Here is a 14,908-nt window from a genome sequence, read left to right as displayed (position 1 = left end):
ACCAGTGGAGGAACCCAACTATGAGCACAAGTTCCTACCATAAGCCCAGCCTTGTGGTTTTAGCTGACCCTAAACTTCTGGTGTTACCTTACCCTTCCCACACTCAATCCTGTTTCTCCAGACTGCTCATTATTGTTGTGACCTTCTGACATTCTTCCGATATGTGCCCTATATTTAAATTCCCCAGAGGCAAGCTCTGCTTTGTGCCTCTAACAAACTCTATATGATACAGTCTTGTATGCCATGTTTGTTCCTGAAGTTGATTTTTTCTATATAAAAATGATGGAAGATAGAAGGTTAGTTACTCATGGAACAAAAACCCTATGTGAGTAAGCCTTATGTGTAATAAGTTAGTAGACAATGGGAAATCACTTGGTGCAGCATCTCAGGTAGGTTTTGCCACTAAGCCTGACAAACAGGTGGGAAGTATAAGAGACCAAGGTTGGACAGAGACCTGCTCCTTAGAGTGGCCAAGAGCACTGATGAACTAAGAGGCTACCAGTATGTGTAGGTCCAGTGTCTGAGACCTGCTATATAGTTTTATTCCTAATTCTGTAAGTGATCAATATCAAAACACCAAATTAGCAATTCAGCACAAAGCAGAAGTAAATCCAGCCAAGAAACTACACAGATGTGGGAACACTTAGTCTACAGATGGTAAGAGCCCATCCAGGGAGAAGGGGTGAGAGCCCTCTTGAAAACTATGCAGAATTCCAGGATCCAGCCTACATGGGTTAGGACCCATTTCTAGAGGGGCACTGTGCTCCTAGGCACAGCAATTGGGCAGCGTATGGAAAAGGAAGTATGTAGAAGCTCCCTTCGGTGAACATGGGGACTTGAGAGATAAGGAAGGAAGGAAGAGAGGGAAGGAGGGAGGGGAGGGGGGAGGGGTTGGAGGAGGGGGGAAGGAGGGAAGGAAAGGAAGGAAGGAAGGAAGAAAAAGAAAAGTCATGGGTAACATCTAGGAGTCCTCGTGAGTTGTCCTCAACCTACCATTCAAGACATTTCTTTTTACCCCCATATCCTGTTTTATCCCTTGGCCAAACTAAACTATTGATGTTCTCTAAGCACCCTCTCATTTTCTAACTTCTCTTCCGTATTCTGTTGCTATCTCTGCCTTACTTCTACACTACTGGCTTGAGAAACTTTTTCCAGTTCTATAAGGCTGACTTCAAATATTACGTCTTCATAAAGCCTTTCTGGATTCAGCACATACATTCACACTTGAAAGGACATTGAATTCTTCCTTCTCTGAATTAGCTCATAATTCTCTCTGTGGCTTTCTGATCTCACTTAATACTCTACTTCATAATAGAGTTATTTGCATATGCCAAGTTGATAGTTTACATAGAGCTGACCCCAGCACTTACTAGGAGCCGTGCAGCATGCCTCCTATGTGCTGCCACTTGATCACATCCTTCCCACCAGCATGGCTTGTTTGTCCTGCAAGGATTTAGAGATCCATCAGGTGACTTTGGGCCAGGGCACATTGTGAGAGCCAAATCCATGTGAATTAATTCAGCATTCATTCTACTGCTGTTTCTTTGATTCCTGTCCCTAGCATGTGTTCCTTGATTAGGGAATGAGGGCAGTTTCTATGACATTTTGACCCTTAACCCTTCTTCCTGATCTCAATGCTGCATGACTGTTCTTTCTATTGGGTGTTGTTGGGTTTGCTTTGCTGCCTCCCACAGTTTTATCCCTTCCTCCACATTCCCCTGCACTTCCTGGGTAATGGCGTGGTTACCAGCAGCACTGAAGCTCTCCAACCTGCTTGCACCACTCCTCTCTTCTTGCCATGCTCCCCGTGGGACTTCACTGGAATTAGCCAAGCAGGAGCTCAGAGGTGAGGCTCCACACAAGCAAAACCGGAGGGAGAACTGGTTCAGTCGGACAGTTCAGGCCCTCAATCTTCATGTCTAATGAAAAAGCAATTAAGTGGGCCAAAAGTGTAACTTGCTTATCTGAAATCCCAAATATGTTGGACTACTGAGGAATTCTTTTACATATACATGCAGCCATTAGAACAAAATCACTTGGTCAACATCATTTTCATAAATTACATGTCAAGGTTATACATCAAATTGAAAAGAACAAACTACTGACTCCATATTTTTATAGTCTTTGGAAAACGTAGAGCAATATTTTTATATAACCAGACAGCAAAATATCTGAAGTAGAAATACTTGTAGATAGCTACATGGCTATATATGTTCACATATAAAGTGGCCACTGGATTATAGGAGTGGCCAGAGGTGGAGGGGAGGTGGGCTGAATAAGCGAGGTAAGTTTTAAATAATTTTTAAAGTGAAGCATCTAGCATTTTAGAATCAGAACTTGAAACTCTCAATTTATACATTAAAAAACTGAGGCACAAAAAAATAGCAGGTCACACAGCACATGACAAAGCAAGATTTAACCTAAAGTCTTATAAATTCTAAGGATGGTGGAATTTTACAGGCAGTTCACTAGAAAAGCATTAAGAGGCAAAAGCAAAAGAATTTCTGAAGGAATTATACAAGTTTCAATTCACAGGTAAGGCTACTTGCCCACAGCCAAAAATCAGATGGCAGTGACAATTAACCAGGTAAATCAGAACCAAATTTTTTTTACCTCTTGCAGATTTTGTATGAGAGCAAAATGACGTTTTGCTCTTTGGAAGTGCCCAAATTCATTGGACGATCCAGCAAAGAAAGAAACCATAGACAGATGCCCTTCTTAAGAACAGGCAACCAAGTTGTAATTGAAGGTAGGAAAAGTTCAAAAGAGGAAACTGATTAATGGAAGCCCCTATAATTTCCACCATTTGAGCACTAATTTCACCTTTCCATATCAGCCTATTTATATTTCTCTGTATCCACTACTGGGCTATAAGGTGCATGAGGGCAGGGATGGAGTCTATCTTTGTTGCAGTTTGCGTAGAATGTGGTAAAACTCAATAAGCATTGGATAAAGGAACTGACTGACCTAAATGAACTTGGTTTAGTATTTGAGATGAGAATCTAGGCATGACTGTAGAGATGGCTCTCGGTGAGATACACATTAGGCAGAAGAGAGGAGGTACAAATGCTACCTCCCTGATGGAATTAGTCCAGGGATGTGATATGAGTAGTTAAAGAAAAAATGGTTAGATCAAGAGGGGTACATAGCAAATTGAAAAAACCAACAATGATCAGTTAGACTCAAAGAAAGGGCCCCATATAGACCCTGGGCATGGGGCCAAAGCTAGCTAAGCCACAGGCTGGTCCCAACCATCATCATGAAGTTTGATTCTAAAGCTAAGCTCTACTCAACAGAGTATCGGCCAGAGTAGCTATAACCAGTGTGTAACCAGCTGTAATCAGTGTAACTTCTAACCATCAAGGAAGGGTCACAAGTATCAAGCCTAAGGTATAAGCATGAGACTACAAAATAAGAAGCAACCTCTCTCCCCCTAAAAATGAACTTTGGTTCATGCCTTATACCATATATAAGATTAACATAAAGATTATAAACCTAAATGTAAAACCTAAGAGTGTAAAACATTTAGAAGAAAACATGGGGAAAAGTTTTCTGACTTTGGATTATGCAAAAATTTCTTAGATATGACACTAAATGCACTATCCATTTAAAAATTGTTAAGTTGGACTTAATTCAGAATATATAAAGAACTCTTAGAACTCAAGGAGATACAAATAAAGCTATAATGAGACACTACTATACACCTAGAGAATGATTAAAATTAAAAAGACTGACAATAGCAAGTTTTCAGGAGAATGTGGGGCAACTGGAATTCTCAAATATCACTGGTAGAAATATAATATGGTGAAACAATTTTGGAAAAAAGATTAGCAGCCTCTAAAGAAGTGAAGCATACCTCTATCATATGATTCAGCCATTACACTCCTGAATATTTGTTCAAAAGAAATATAAACCATATAAATATCTGTGTGCCAATGTTCATAATAGTTTTGAGGAAATGTGTTCTCTTTCCAGGTCCACAAGGGGGCGTAGTTTTAAGGGCAAGAACTTCCTAGCGCCATGCCCTTCTTCCATCCCTCTCCATCCGGGAGATTTAATGGTTTATGTTTGAATTTAGCCAGCGGGGAAAGAAACTAAGAGTCAATCACTCCAGCGAAAGTTCTAAGGAACTCCTTTCATTGGCCCGGGGGTCTTAGAGAAGGTGGGGGTTCCTCCCAGGTTAAAAGTCTCCTTCTTCCACACTTCTTCAGGCTCCATGTTTGAGTCCCCTTCCATGAACACTCCCTTCATGGAAGCCGTTTTTCTCTCTCCTGGATTTCCCCCCTGGAGTCCCCTTCCACACTCTCTCATGGAAGCCTGTCTTCCTTCCTAAACTCCATCTCTCTCTATTCCCTAACATTCTCATGGAAGCTGCTTTCCTCTCCTGGATCCCATCTTTCTGGATTCGCTCACTCAGTGTGAGAGTTACCTGTTTCTTTCTCTCTCCTTCTCCTGTTTCTCTCTCTGTTTAAATAAATCACTTTCTATAAACACTTTTGAGTCTGGCATTTACTGCGCGCTTCACCGTGGTCCCCTCTCTCATTCTTGAGAGGGCAGGAGACCAAGAACCTGGAGAAACGTCCTCTCAGGGGAGCTGAGGGCACCCTGAAGCCCTGAACCCCAATATTACAGTTTCATTTTTAATAGTCCAAAACAAGACAGTCCAAAACAAGACAATCCAAATTTCTATTCACGAGGGAGGTGATAAAGCACAAACATGAATGAATCTCAAAATAATTATGATGAAGAAGCCAGAGGAAACTGAATATGCACTGTATGATTCTATTTCTAAAATAGTCTAAAATATGCAAACTAATTGAAAGTGGCAGAAATTAGCCAAGCATGATGGTGGGTGTCTGTAATCCCAGCTACTTGGGAGGCTGCAATAGGAGAATTGCTTGAACCAGGGAGGCAGAAGTTGCAATGAGCTGAGATCATACCATTGCACTCCAGCCTGGGCAACAGAGTGAGATTGTCTCAAAAAATAAATACATTAAAATAAATTAAAAATTGAAAGGAGAAGTCAAATACAAAATAGAGAGAAGGAGCTCCTAACAAATTCCTGGAAAACAGAAGCGAATTGAATCCTAAGCACCCAAGAAAATACTAGATTTAAAGAACAGATAGAATTTCTATTTTAAAAAGTGAGGAGGACATGGTTGATGAAGATGTAGGCATATCCATATATTTGATAGCAGGAAGATGGTGAATGGTTCCTGTGTGAAATTCCAAGAATTCTCTCCCTAACAGTGCACCAGAGACCAGCTCTGCAACCTTCAATATTTAAGAGTAAAGACCCACCCATGAGGTGAATGAAAACACCAATAACTGCTCTCCAGGGACATGGGAATGAAGTTCCAAACTAAGTATAACCTAAATTACTATTCTGACAAGAGACTTAGCCTTTCCCAGGTAGTAAGTGAGGCAAATGTGCAGGTCTCAAGAGTATTGTTTTGTAAAATAGGGCATTTATGGCTTCAGTAATTGGAAGTTATTGAAGGCTTGGGAAAAGGATGTAAAAGTGTTTAAATAGTTTATTCTAGAGAGATGTGTGTGTGTGTGTGTGTGTATGTGTGTGTGTGCACACATGAGTATCTGTAGCTTTCAACAAATACAAATCTAAATAGTCTTTGCCAGAAAAGAAGTGTTTCAATTATCAGACATTACAGAGCTATTATTTCTACAACTGTCATTTAACAACATAGGAGTCAAACTGTACTTGATGGCCAGTGAGATTCTGAAAGGAAGGGCATCACTCTTTCAGCTCCTAAGAGGACCGTTTGATGCATTCATCCGTTCTACAGTCTTTAAGCTCTGCTGCCTTTTCCAAGGCTTGCTCCCTCTGACTAATACACACTTACGTGCACATATAATCCATGATTGGCCACCTTTCTGCATAGTTGGAGAGCAAGCTATTTAATAAATCTTTTACTTCCTTTTCCCTAGTCTCCAATAACCTATTATAATTATTTCTTAACGGATTAGCTTCCCACTTTACCATCCGTCTTCTGAATACATGTTAGGGGAGACCCATTGGCTCACTGAAATATTTTTATCCTGTTCAGTTTCAACATTTCTTCTTCCGATTATCCTAGCAAATATTTCTGATCTTTTTCTCACTTCTAATCTCACTTTCACATTTCTGGACTTCAGGTTCATGTCTCCTTGGGGTGGTGTTATCTTAGCATGGTGAGCTGCCCTGTAAGAGTTAGGCATCAACATTGGAAAATATAACACATTGCAAGGCTGTTGTCTATGAGGTTGACGAACTGAGTCCCTTGCAAGAGATATTTGTTTTCCTGGAAATACAGATTCTGAATCTTGAGTGAAGAAAATAATAAATAGAGAAATTGTTAAAACGGTGATTCTGAGGCCCCACCTCAGACGGATATTGCCTCCTATAATAAGGAAGATTTTAGCAGGCATTCTGAAATATTCTCACACAGGCTGTTCTTGGGCCACACTCAGAGAAATTTATCAAAATAAATGCAAGTACCTAGCTGACATTGCAGGGATCCTTGGGCTTCTGCTATAAAAAATTAAAACAAAGAGTTAAGGCAGCTTCAAGGTTAGTAAATTTGGCAATTCCACGGTGCGTCCGAGGACCTGGTTGCTTCAGTCTCTCAACGCCACCAGGTTGGGGGTACCGGCATTGTGGTAAGCCAGCTCCTTATGGTTGCCTGGTGGCCACACAGTGGCAGACATCACATCCAGAAATGACACTCCAGAAGAAACCATCTTTCTCTTTTGGTTCTTCTAAAAACCAAAAAATCCTTTCCCAAGTGCACAGATAGTAGCTGAGTAGAACCGCCCTCACACATTTCACCATCCCGAGCTGGGTCACATTTCCACCCCTAAATGATTGCAGAGCATGGGAATCGGGACCATTCTGACTGGTCCAACTGGTTCAGGAGCTGGGTCACATGGAGAGAGGGCAGCAATCGATTAAACAGAATAGAGAGGAAGAAAGCAGGGAAGTCACTAAGGAAGTAACCCTCAGTTGTCATAAAATATTTATTATCCAAAGCATTCTTACTGCTCCTATGAAGTCCTCAAAGGCACTCCAGAGTAAAACTAATACTCACTGAGCTATGGTATATGCTAGTGACAATAGTACTGAGTACTCAAGTTCACCTGGAATAGAGTGATACCACCATGTTGGGGTTAAGGCATGGAACTCCCTTGCATGCGCACACACACCACACACACACACACACACACACACACACACACACACCCACCCCTTAGTAGCAAAACTTCTATCCTAAGTAGAGGAGTGAAAATTAAAAAGAAAATAGATCACCATGACCAAGCAGGATTTACCCTAGGTGTGCAAGGCTGGTTCAACATTTAAAATTCCGTTCATATAACCCACCACATCAACAAGCTAAAGAAGAAAAACCATGTGATTATATGAATCAATGCAGAGAAACCATTTGACTAAGCCTAACACTCATTTGTAATAAAATTTCTGGCAAACTAGAAATAGAGGGGGACTTCCTCACTTTGATGAGAAATATAAATCTATGAAACCCCGACAGCAAACATCATCCTTAATGGGGAAAAATTAGAAGTTTTCTCACTAAGGTCAGGCATGAGACAATTATACCCACACTCACTATTCCCGTTCAACACAGTACTGGAAGTTCTAGCTAATGCAATAAAACAAGAAAATGGAATAAAAGGTATACCGATTTGGAAATAAGAAAATGGAACAAAAGGTATACTGATTTGGAAGGAAGAAATACCACTATCTTTGTTCGAAGATGAAATGATTGACCATGTGGAAAATTCAAATGAATCAACAAAAATCTAGATGACCTTGTGTATGGCGACAACGTTTCAGATAGGTTTGAATTCCCACTTCTCCATTTCCTTATATTAGCTCTAAAACTTTGGGCAGATAATGACATCTCTGAGCTTTAGCTTACTTAAGTGGAAGAAGGATTAGCAATACTTACCTATTTCACTGAAGCATAATGCCCTCCAGTTTATCCATGTTGTCACACATGGCAGAATTTCCTTTTTAAGACTGAAAAATGTTTCATCATATAGACATAGCACATATTCTTTACCCACTCATCTGCCAGCAGGCCTTGCAGTTCTTCTCACATGTTGGCTACTGTGAATAATGCCTCAGTGAACCTGGGAGGGCTGATATCTCTGCGAGATTCTGATTTCAATTCTTTTAGATAAATACCCAAAAGTGGGATTGCTGGGTCATATGGTAGTTCTAGTTTCCATTTTTCAATGATCCTTTGTATTGTTTTCCATAGCGGCTGAATCATTTTGCATTTTCACCAACTGTGTACACGATTCCAGTTTCTCCACAACCCGGCCAACACTTGTCTTTCGTTTCAGGGTTTTTTTTGTTTTTGTTTTTGTTTTTGTTTTTTAATAATAGCCATTCTGACAGGTGTGTGGTGATAGCTCACGGTGGTTTTGGTTGGCATTTCCCTGATGACTAGTGACAGTTGAGACTGCTGTGCTAAAATAAATGAGCCAGCTGCCAAGGGACAAGTACTGTGTGATTCGAGTCAGGTGCGGGGAGGAGGAGGAAACAGGTGGCTGCTGATCAAAGTGCTTAAGTTTCAGTCAAGCAGGATGAGGAAGCTCCAGAGACCTGCTGCACAGCATCCTACCCACAGTTAATACTGTATTAGACACTTAAAAATTAAGAGGGTGGATCTCGTGTTAAGTATCCTTATGTACAAGAAAAGTTTTTTAAAGTACAGGTGAAAGTAAAAAAGAAAAGTCAATGTAGACTGCAGTTATCAAAGAGGGATTCTGGAAAGGCCGGAGAAGGGCTTGCATGGGGTCTTGAGTAAGTGAGTAAAGATGTGAACAAGAGCAACTCCGTCGCGGCCAGTTTCAGGCAGCAGGCGCAGCTTCTGCACAGTGTAGAGACAGCAGCGATAACAATGAATGAGCTGTATTTCGGGATGGAACAACTGTCTTACTTGGGATATGCGACATCATGTATCTTCTGGCAGATTATGGAAAGCCATGAACAGCAGCCAGAAATATTTAAATAAAAGTGCCTTGGCCAGGTGCAGTGGCTCACACCTGTAATCCCAGCACCTTTGGGAGGCTGAGGCCGGCAGATCACCTGAGGTCAGGAGTTCAAGACCAGCCTGGCCAATATGGTGAAATCCATCTCTACTAAAAATACAAAAATTAGCTGGGTGTGGTGGCACACGCCTGTAGTCCCAGCTACTTGGCGGCGGGGGGGGGGGGGGGGGGGCACTGAGGCAGGAGAATCACTTGAACCCAGGAGGGGGAGGTTGCAGTGAGCTGAGATCACGCCATGGCACTCCAGCCGGGTGTCCCAGCGAAATCCATCTCTAAATAAATAAATAAATAAATAAAAGTGCCTTCAGCTGCTGCTCTATCTAAAGCATTCCTGAACCAGGTAAAGGTAGAACCTGGATACCAACTAGAAGACAATTACAACTCATTCAATTCAACACATTTTATCACCACCTCAGGGCCCAGCAGTTTGGTGAGAGCTATAGCAATTACAACAAACGCTAAGAGCTAGAAATAATCTTATCAGTATCAATAAACATTTTCTGGACAAATAAATGGGAAAAATTATTATTGAGTAGTCCAGAGGGAATAACCACAGTGGAACAAAAGTTTCAAGAAGAAAGAGAGGACTATTTTATTTAAATTATGAGAACTGAGCTAATGTTGTGGGTCATAGGTAGTACTCCAGTTAAAAAGAAACATCTCTTAGTGAAATACTATATAATGAAATGAAATAGCCCCCTCCCTTTTTTTTTAAAGCACTCAATAACGTCTTTTAATGCAACAATGTACAAACTGCATGCAATTACTCCCTGCTCAATCTACACACTTAGTCTTAATGGAAAGTCACAAGAATTTCATTGACTAGGTTTTCTTCCTCCTTAACCAAGTTGAGAACACTGAACATTGTCTAGTAGGCCCCGAAGGTATAAGCTGACCTTCTTAACTGACTGACTTAAACTTGATCCACTGATTGGCACCACGAACTTAGGAAGGTGGATCGCTGGAGTGGATGTGGTAGCCCAGCTCCTCCAAAGGCGGCTCAGGATAGGCCGTGGCAAACTGGGCAGCATCCCCACTTGCCCTCCTCACTTCCACATCAATTTCCTTTCATTCTTCCACACTGGCGAGATTGCTGTTCACCATCCTGTCCTTGAGAAGCATAATACGGTCGCTCTTCCTTCTTACTTCCTGACGTCTTCTCGTGTGTGGTAACTGACTCCAGGATCACTCATGCTGTGTCCATGGTAATGCTGTCTGCAGCCCCTTCAGGATGGGCCCCTTCCCAGATCTACAACAGGCAGCGGCAAACCTCGTCACCTCTCGGACACACAGGATACCATTGCATCCACTGTCAGCCCAGGAATGAAATCGCCTCTCTCCTAGTAATCAGTGCTGGCTGCTGCTCTCTCAACAGATGCCATTCCATAGCGGTTATTCTTACAGATGAAAATACAAGGTAATTTCCAGAAAGCTGCCACGTTTAACCTTCAAATATCTGGCCCTGATTAGCAGCGCCATCGACATAGAAAGTCAGGCAGACCTCATCTTTGCCGTTATACTTACAGGTTAGAGCAGTCCCGGCGCCCAGGGGCACCTGCGCTCCCACGACGCCATTGTCCCCATAGAAGTTCTTGGCGACCGTGAGCATTGATCCTCCTTTCCCTTTAGCACAAACTCCTTTCGGTCCTGTCAGCTCTGCGAGAATTTCTGGGACGGAAAGGCCCCGGGTGAAGGGAAAGCCGTGAGCCCGGTAGGCTGTGATGACATGGTCTGCGGGGTTTATGCCGGCCTCCAGGCCCACACAGCAAGCTTCCTGACCATCACACAAGTCAGGGAAACCACGAATAACGTTCTGTTTATGCCGCTGATCTGCTTTTAACTCCACTCGGCGCAAGGTCTGCATCATCTGCAGTATTCGAGCCCGTCCTCCCTGGTGAGCACTGTTGTGCCAGGAGGGCCTTCTTCCAGCCGGTGAAGGTCACGGTTCTTAATTTCAAATGTAACACCATTTGCAAAATTACGGTGCTACCAGCACCCTGCTTGCCGGCTTCTGAGACGTGCCAGACAGCACGCAGGAGACAGCGGCGCGCATCCGCCCCATGGGGCGCAGGCAGTGGTGGCAGCGGTGACGCCTAACAGCCCCAGAGGCACGACTCGGCTGCCCCTCAAAATAGCCCTCTCAACAGTGGCCAGAATAATGCTCTGCTAAATATAATAATAAATAATCTAGAACTTTTTAAAGTTCTAGATTTTGTTACATTGATAAGATGATTTAAACAAAAACTCAAGTGAGCCTTATAAATTGAAGAAAAGTCAAATCAACAAAAAGACCTTAGATTTTTTTTTAATGGCAACAAATATTTTCTTGCTGCAACTTCTGCCTCCTGGGTTCAAGCAATTCTCCTGCCTCAGTCTCCTGAGTAGCTGGGATTGTAGGTGCCCACCACCATGCCTGGTTAATTTTTATGTATTTATTTTATTTGTATTTTTAGTAGCATTGGGGTTTCACCACATTGGCCGGCTAGTCTCGAGCTCCTGACTTCAGACGATCCACCCACCTCAGTCTCCCAAAGTCCTGGGATTACAGGCATGAGCCGCTGCGCCCCACCCAAATATTTTCTTAGTAGGGTTTACATGTGGACATTGTCAATGAAATGCCCCCACCAACTTGTTTCTAGTCCTACATGAGAAAGGAAAAAAAAGGAAGAGAAATAGGGAGGACAAGGGAAAGTGGTCCAGTGGGTTCAGAGAGAATGATTCATTCATTCAATGTAAATAAATTTCACTGAAACTAAGACAATCTATAAGGTCATTTCAGCATGAGAACGGAAGTTAACGGTACATCCATTTAGACACAAAATCATGACTCCTACCCTGCCGCCCTTTCTAAAGACCATGAGTAAGCCAAAATGTTTTCTAAATTACATTTTCCACATCACCTGAGCTAATATACCAGAGTAATGTGAAGTATTATAAATTTGACTTTCAAAGGGGGTGCTTCAACCTGCATTTTTAAGTGTGGAAAATTAAACTAATCCTTCTGAATTGATTAACTGCAGAAAACAAACCTGTGGGGAAAGAGGATCTATTTTCTGACTCTCTAGGCTACTCTTCAGGGGAATATATTTTTGAGGTTCTCTTGGGAAGGAATGATGTAGGGTTGTCATTTAAAAAAAAATCACACATCACATTTAGTTACATGTGACACAGTTGCCAGCCTGTACACCCGATTTTAACTGGGGCATCCTTGCAGCTCCTTTGTGGCTCTTATGTGAGTGGCCTTTTGTTTATTTGTTTCGTATTTTGTTGCTGAAGTAATGACACCATGAACCATAAGTGGCCCACACAAGATACCTCAAAAAGTGGACACATAATTATTTGTTGAAGAAAGGGAAGGAGAGAGAGATTTAAAATAAGGTGAGGGGAAAAAAATCACCAATCGTTTATATTTTTATTTTATTCTTCAAGATATTCCTCCCATCCTACCCTATGGCTGTCTAGCTTAGGGGACATCTGGAATCTTATATTTATGCATCAACATATTTTAAACAAATACCTGCAGTTTTCCGAGAAGTAAAAGAAACAAGTGAAGACGCTTTTGAGAGAAAAAAAACATGGATTATTTCCCAAAAAGCCGGACCGTTTCACGTGATTTTAACAGAAACAGAAAGCAAATGGCCCCTGCACCTCCCATCTGACCCTTTTGCAGTCTCCAGCGTGTCTACAACACAGATCTGAAGCCTTGGGAAACAGTCCTGGCCGTGTTAAGTGGGAACCCTTACCTTTCAGCTCTTTCTCCCTCCCTTCACCCATTACCCTTTTCCATTTCTTCCTCCAGCCATGGACATTATTTTAATCACCTTCAAGGAGGTTTCTGGCAAGAGAAGCTTGAGGGAGAGGAGGAAAAAATGTGATAATTGTCCTTAGACAAAGGCAGAGAAAGAAGAGATAGAAAGGAAAGGAATGGAAAGGACCCCAGAGCCTCATCTGCAATGCAGGGCCTGCAGTCCCCAGATGTCACCAAAGCATCGTCTTCCCTTCCCGCAAGAAAAATTGGATTAGTCACCATCTTGTCTCCTAATGGACACACTCTGTGATCTTTAGAGCTTCATTTACTGGGTTAATAGTGCTTTGCCTGAGTTCCTCTGCTATGGAAAAAAAAAAAAAAAAAAAAAAAAAAAAAAAAAAAAAAAAAAAAAAAAAAAACCTGGAAGAAGAAATATTCTGGGTGCAGTCCGCAACCACTGACACGAGTAATATCGTATTCATCACAGAGAGACCTCGTATCTCATTACTGCTGAAGAATTGCCCCGGAGGCGTCTGAGCTTGGCCAGACCAGTCCTCTCATGTGGAACCGTTCAGGTATATTGTGAAATGATTTAATGCGATAATAATGTCCACTTTGCGAGATAGATTATGTTTTTTATAGTGGCTGATGGTTAATGAATGATACATTAGCAAACATCACTAAAACGTTATTGGGAAATGCAGATGAAGAGACGGAGTGCTTTCTCCTGCTTCTTCTTGGCTTTCTCCCCAAGCGGTCCTGCCACCCCCTCCCCCACATTGATGCATAAAGATGAAAAGCAGAAGAACTTACAAGAATCAGAAAACTTAATTTATTTAAAAGAAAAAAAAAAATCCCAGCTGGGTGTCCCTGCCTCTCAGTCTCTCCTTACCAGAAGGAAGGATGAATACTAAAAATGTTCAAACATGAGCTGAAATATCTCTTCTTAAATCAAATGAGAATCAATGAAAGTGCGAACCTGAACAAATACATTATATGTTGACCCAGTTTATTAGATGAAGCCGTTTACCCTGATTTGATTTATCTGGCAATACACAGCTCAGCTGTGAAATGAGATAAGCCGAGCCCATTCACCTTATTTACTGTATTATCGCAGCTCTTGCTAGTGCTGCCGTGGTTAAGGGTCTGTCAGCATTTCCATTACAAATCCCTATTTTCAGTGGCTGCAGAGATTCGCTCCCAGCTGCCAGTGGCACGGCCGACCCTAAGCCAGGAGTGCAGCCTCTGAGAGGATGGATTCCACTATATTATTCACCAACTCCAATGCCGAGGCTGAGGAACCAGGAAGAATGTGAATTTCCCTAGGTTGGTGAGGCTTCACACCAGGCAAAGAGGTCAAGTGAGCTCCCATTTACATTTTATTTCATTTCTTCACTCATTGACCTGTTCTAAATAGATATTTCCAAAATGTTCTCTTTTCACATCCATTCATTTTGGAATGCCAAAGCCTGCCTGTTTCTCAGGCCCCTTCTCCACTATCCCTCCTCCAAGGTTTTCGTCAAGCAGGCAGTGAGGGGCCGGGACCCTAGAAGATGGGCTATGGAATTCACATGGGGCCTTCCCAGGAGAAAGGAGGACAGACCCTGTTATTTTGAGGTTTTCAATGAACACCTATAATCCAGATGCCCAGATCCAATAAAATTATTATAGAAACAGAGAGAAAGAGAGGTGAGGGAAGGGGGATTTTTATTAATGAAAGTTTAACTTAAAGAGTATTAAAAAGTATGTTTCTTATCAGTCAGTGTCATTCCTGTTCAAGCTTCACAGAGCACACAAACCCATGAAACCACATCTGGGCAAGAGCCTCCCCTGTGGGCCTCCCTGACACACCTCCAGCTTTGGTGCATCGCGCAATGCTGCAAAGCAGAAAGCAGGCAGGAAGAAAGTTCAAGGGAACCAGTGGTTAACACAAAAGCCATCCCCCATGTCCCTGGATGGTGCCCACTAGTCTCAGGCCTGACTCGGGGCCTGGCCACTGGGCTGAGAGAACAGCTGACCCTGAAACCGCAGGGGACTGCCAGGTAACACGATGGTCCCGCCCTGTCCTCCCTTGAAATGCCACTAAAA

The 14,908-nt window shown here is 42.3% G+C and overlaps 1 pseudogene; it reads right to left on the bottom strand.

Annotated features, from left to right (window-relative positions):
- Nucleotides 1-9,972: 9,972 nt before the first annotated feature.
- LOC120361149 (pyruvate dehydrogenase E1 component subunit alpha, somatic form, mitochondrial pseudogene) lies at nt 9,973-11,149 on the bottom strand (annotated as a pseudogene).
- Between the last annotated feature and the right edge of the window lie 3,759 nt (nt 11,150-14,908).

This window comes from Saimiri boliviensis, chromosome 4 (genome assembly GCF_048565385.1).
Source record: "Saimiri boliviensis isolate mSaiBol1 chromosome 4, mSaiBol1.pri, whole genome shotgun sequence".
NCBI classification, from domain to species: Eukaryota; Metazoa; Chordata; class Mammalia; order Primates; family Cebidae; genus Saimiri; species Saimiri boliviensis.
Note: the sequence above shows the minus strand (reverse complement) of the source record. Positions and strands in the feature narration are given on the sequence as shown.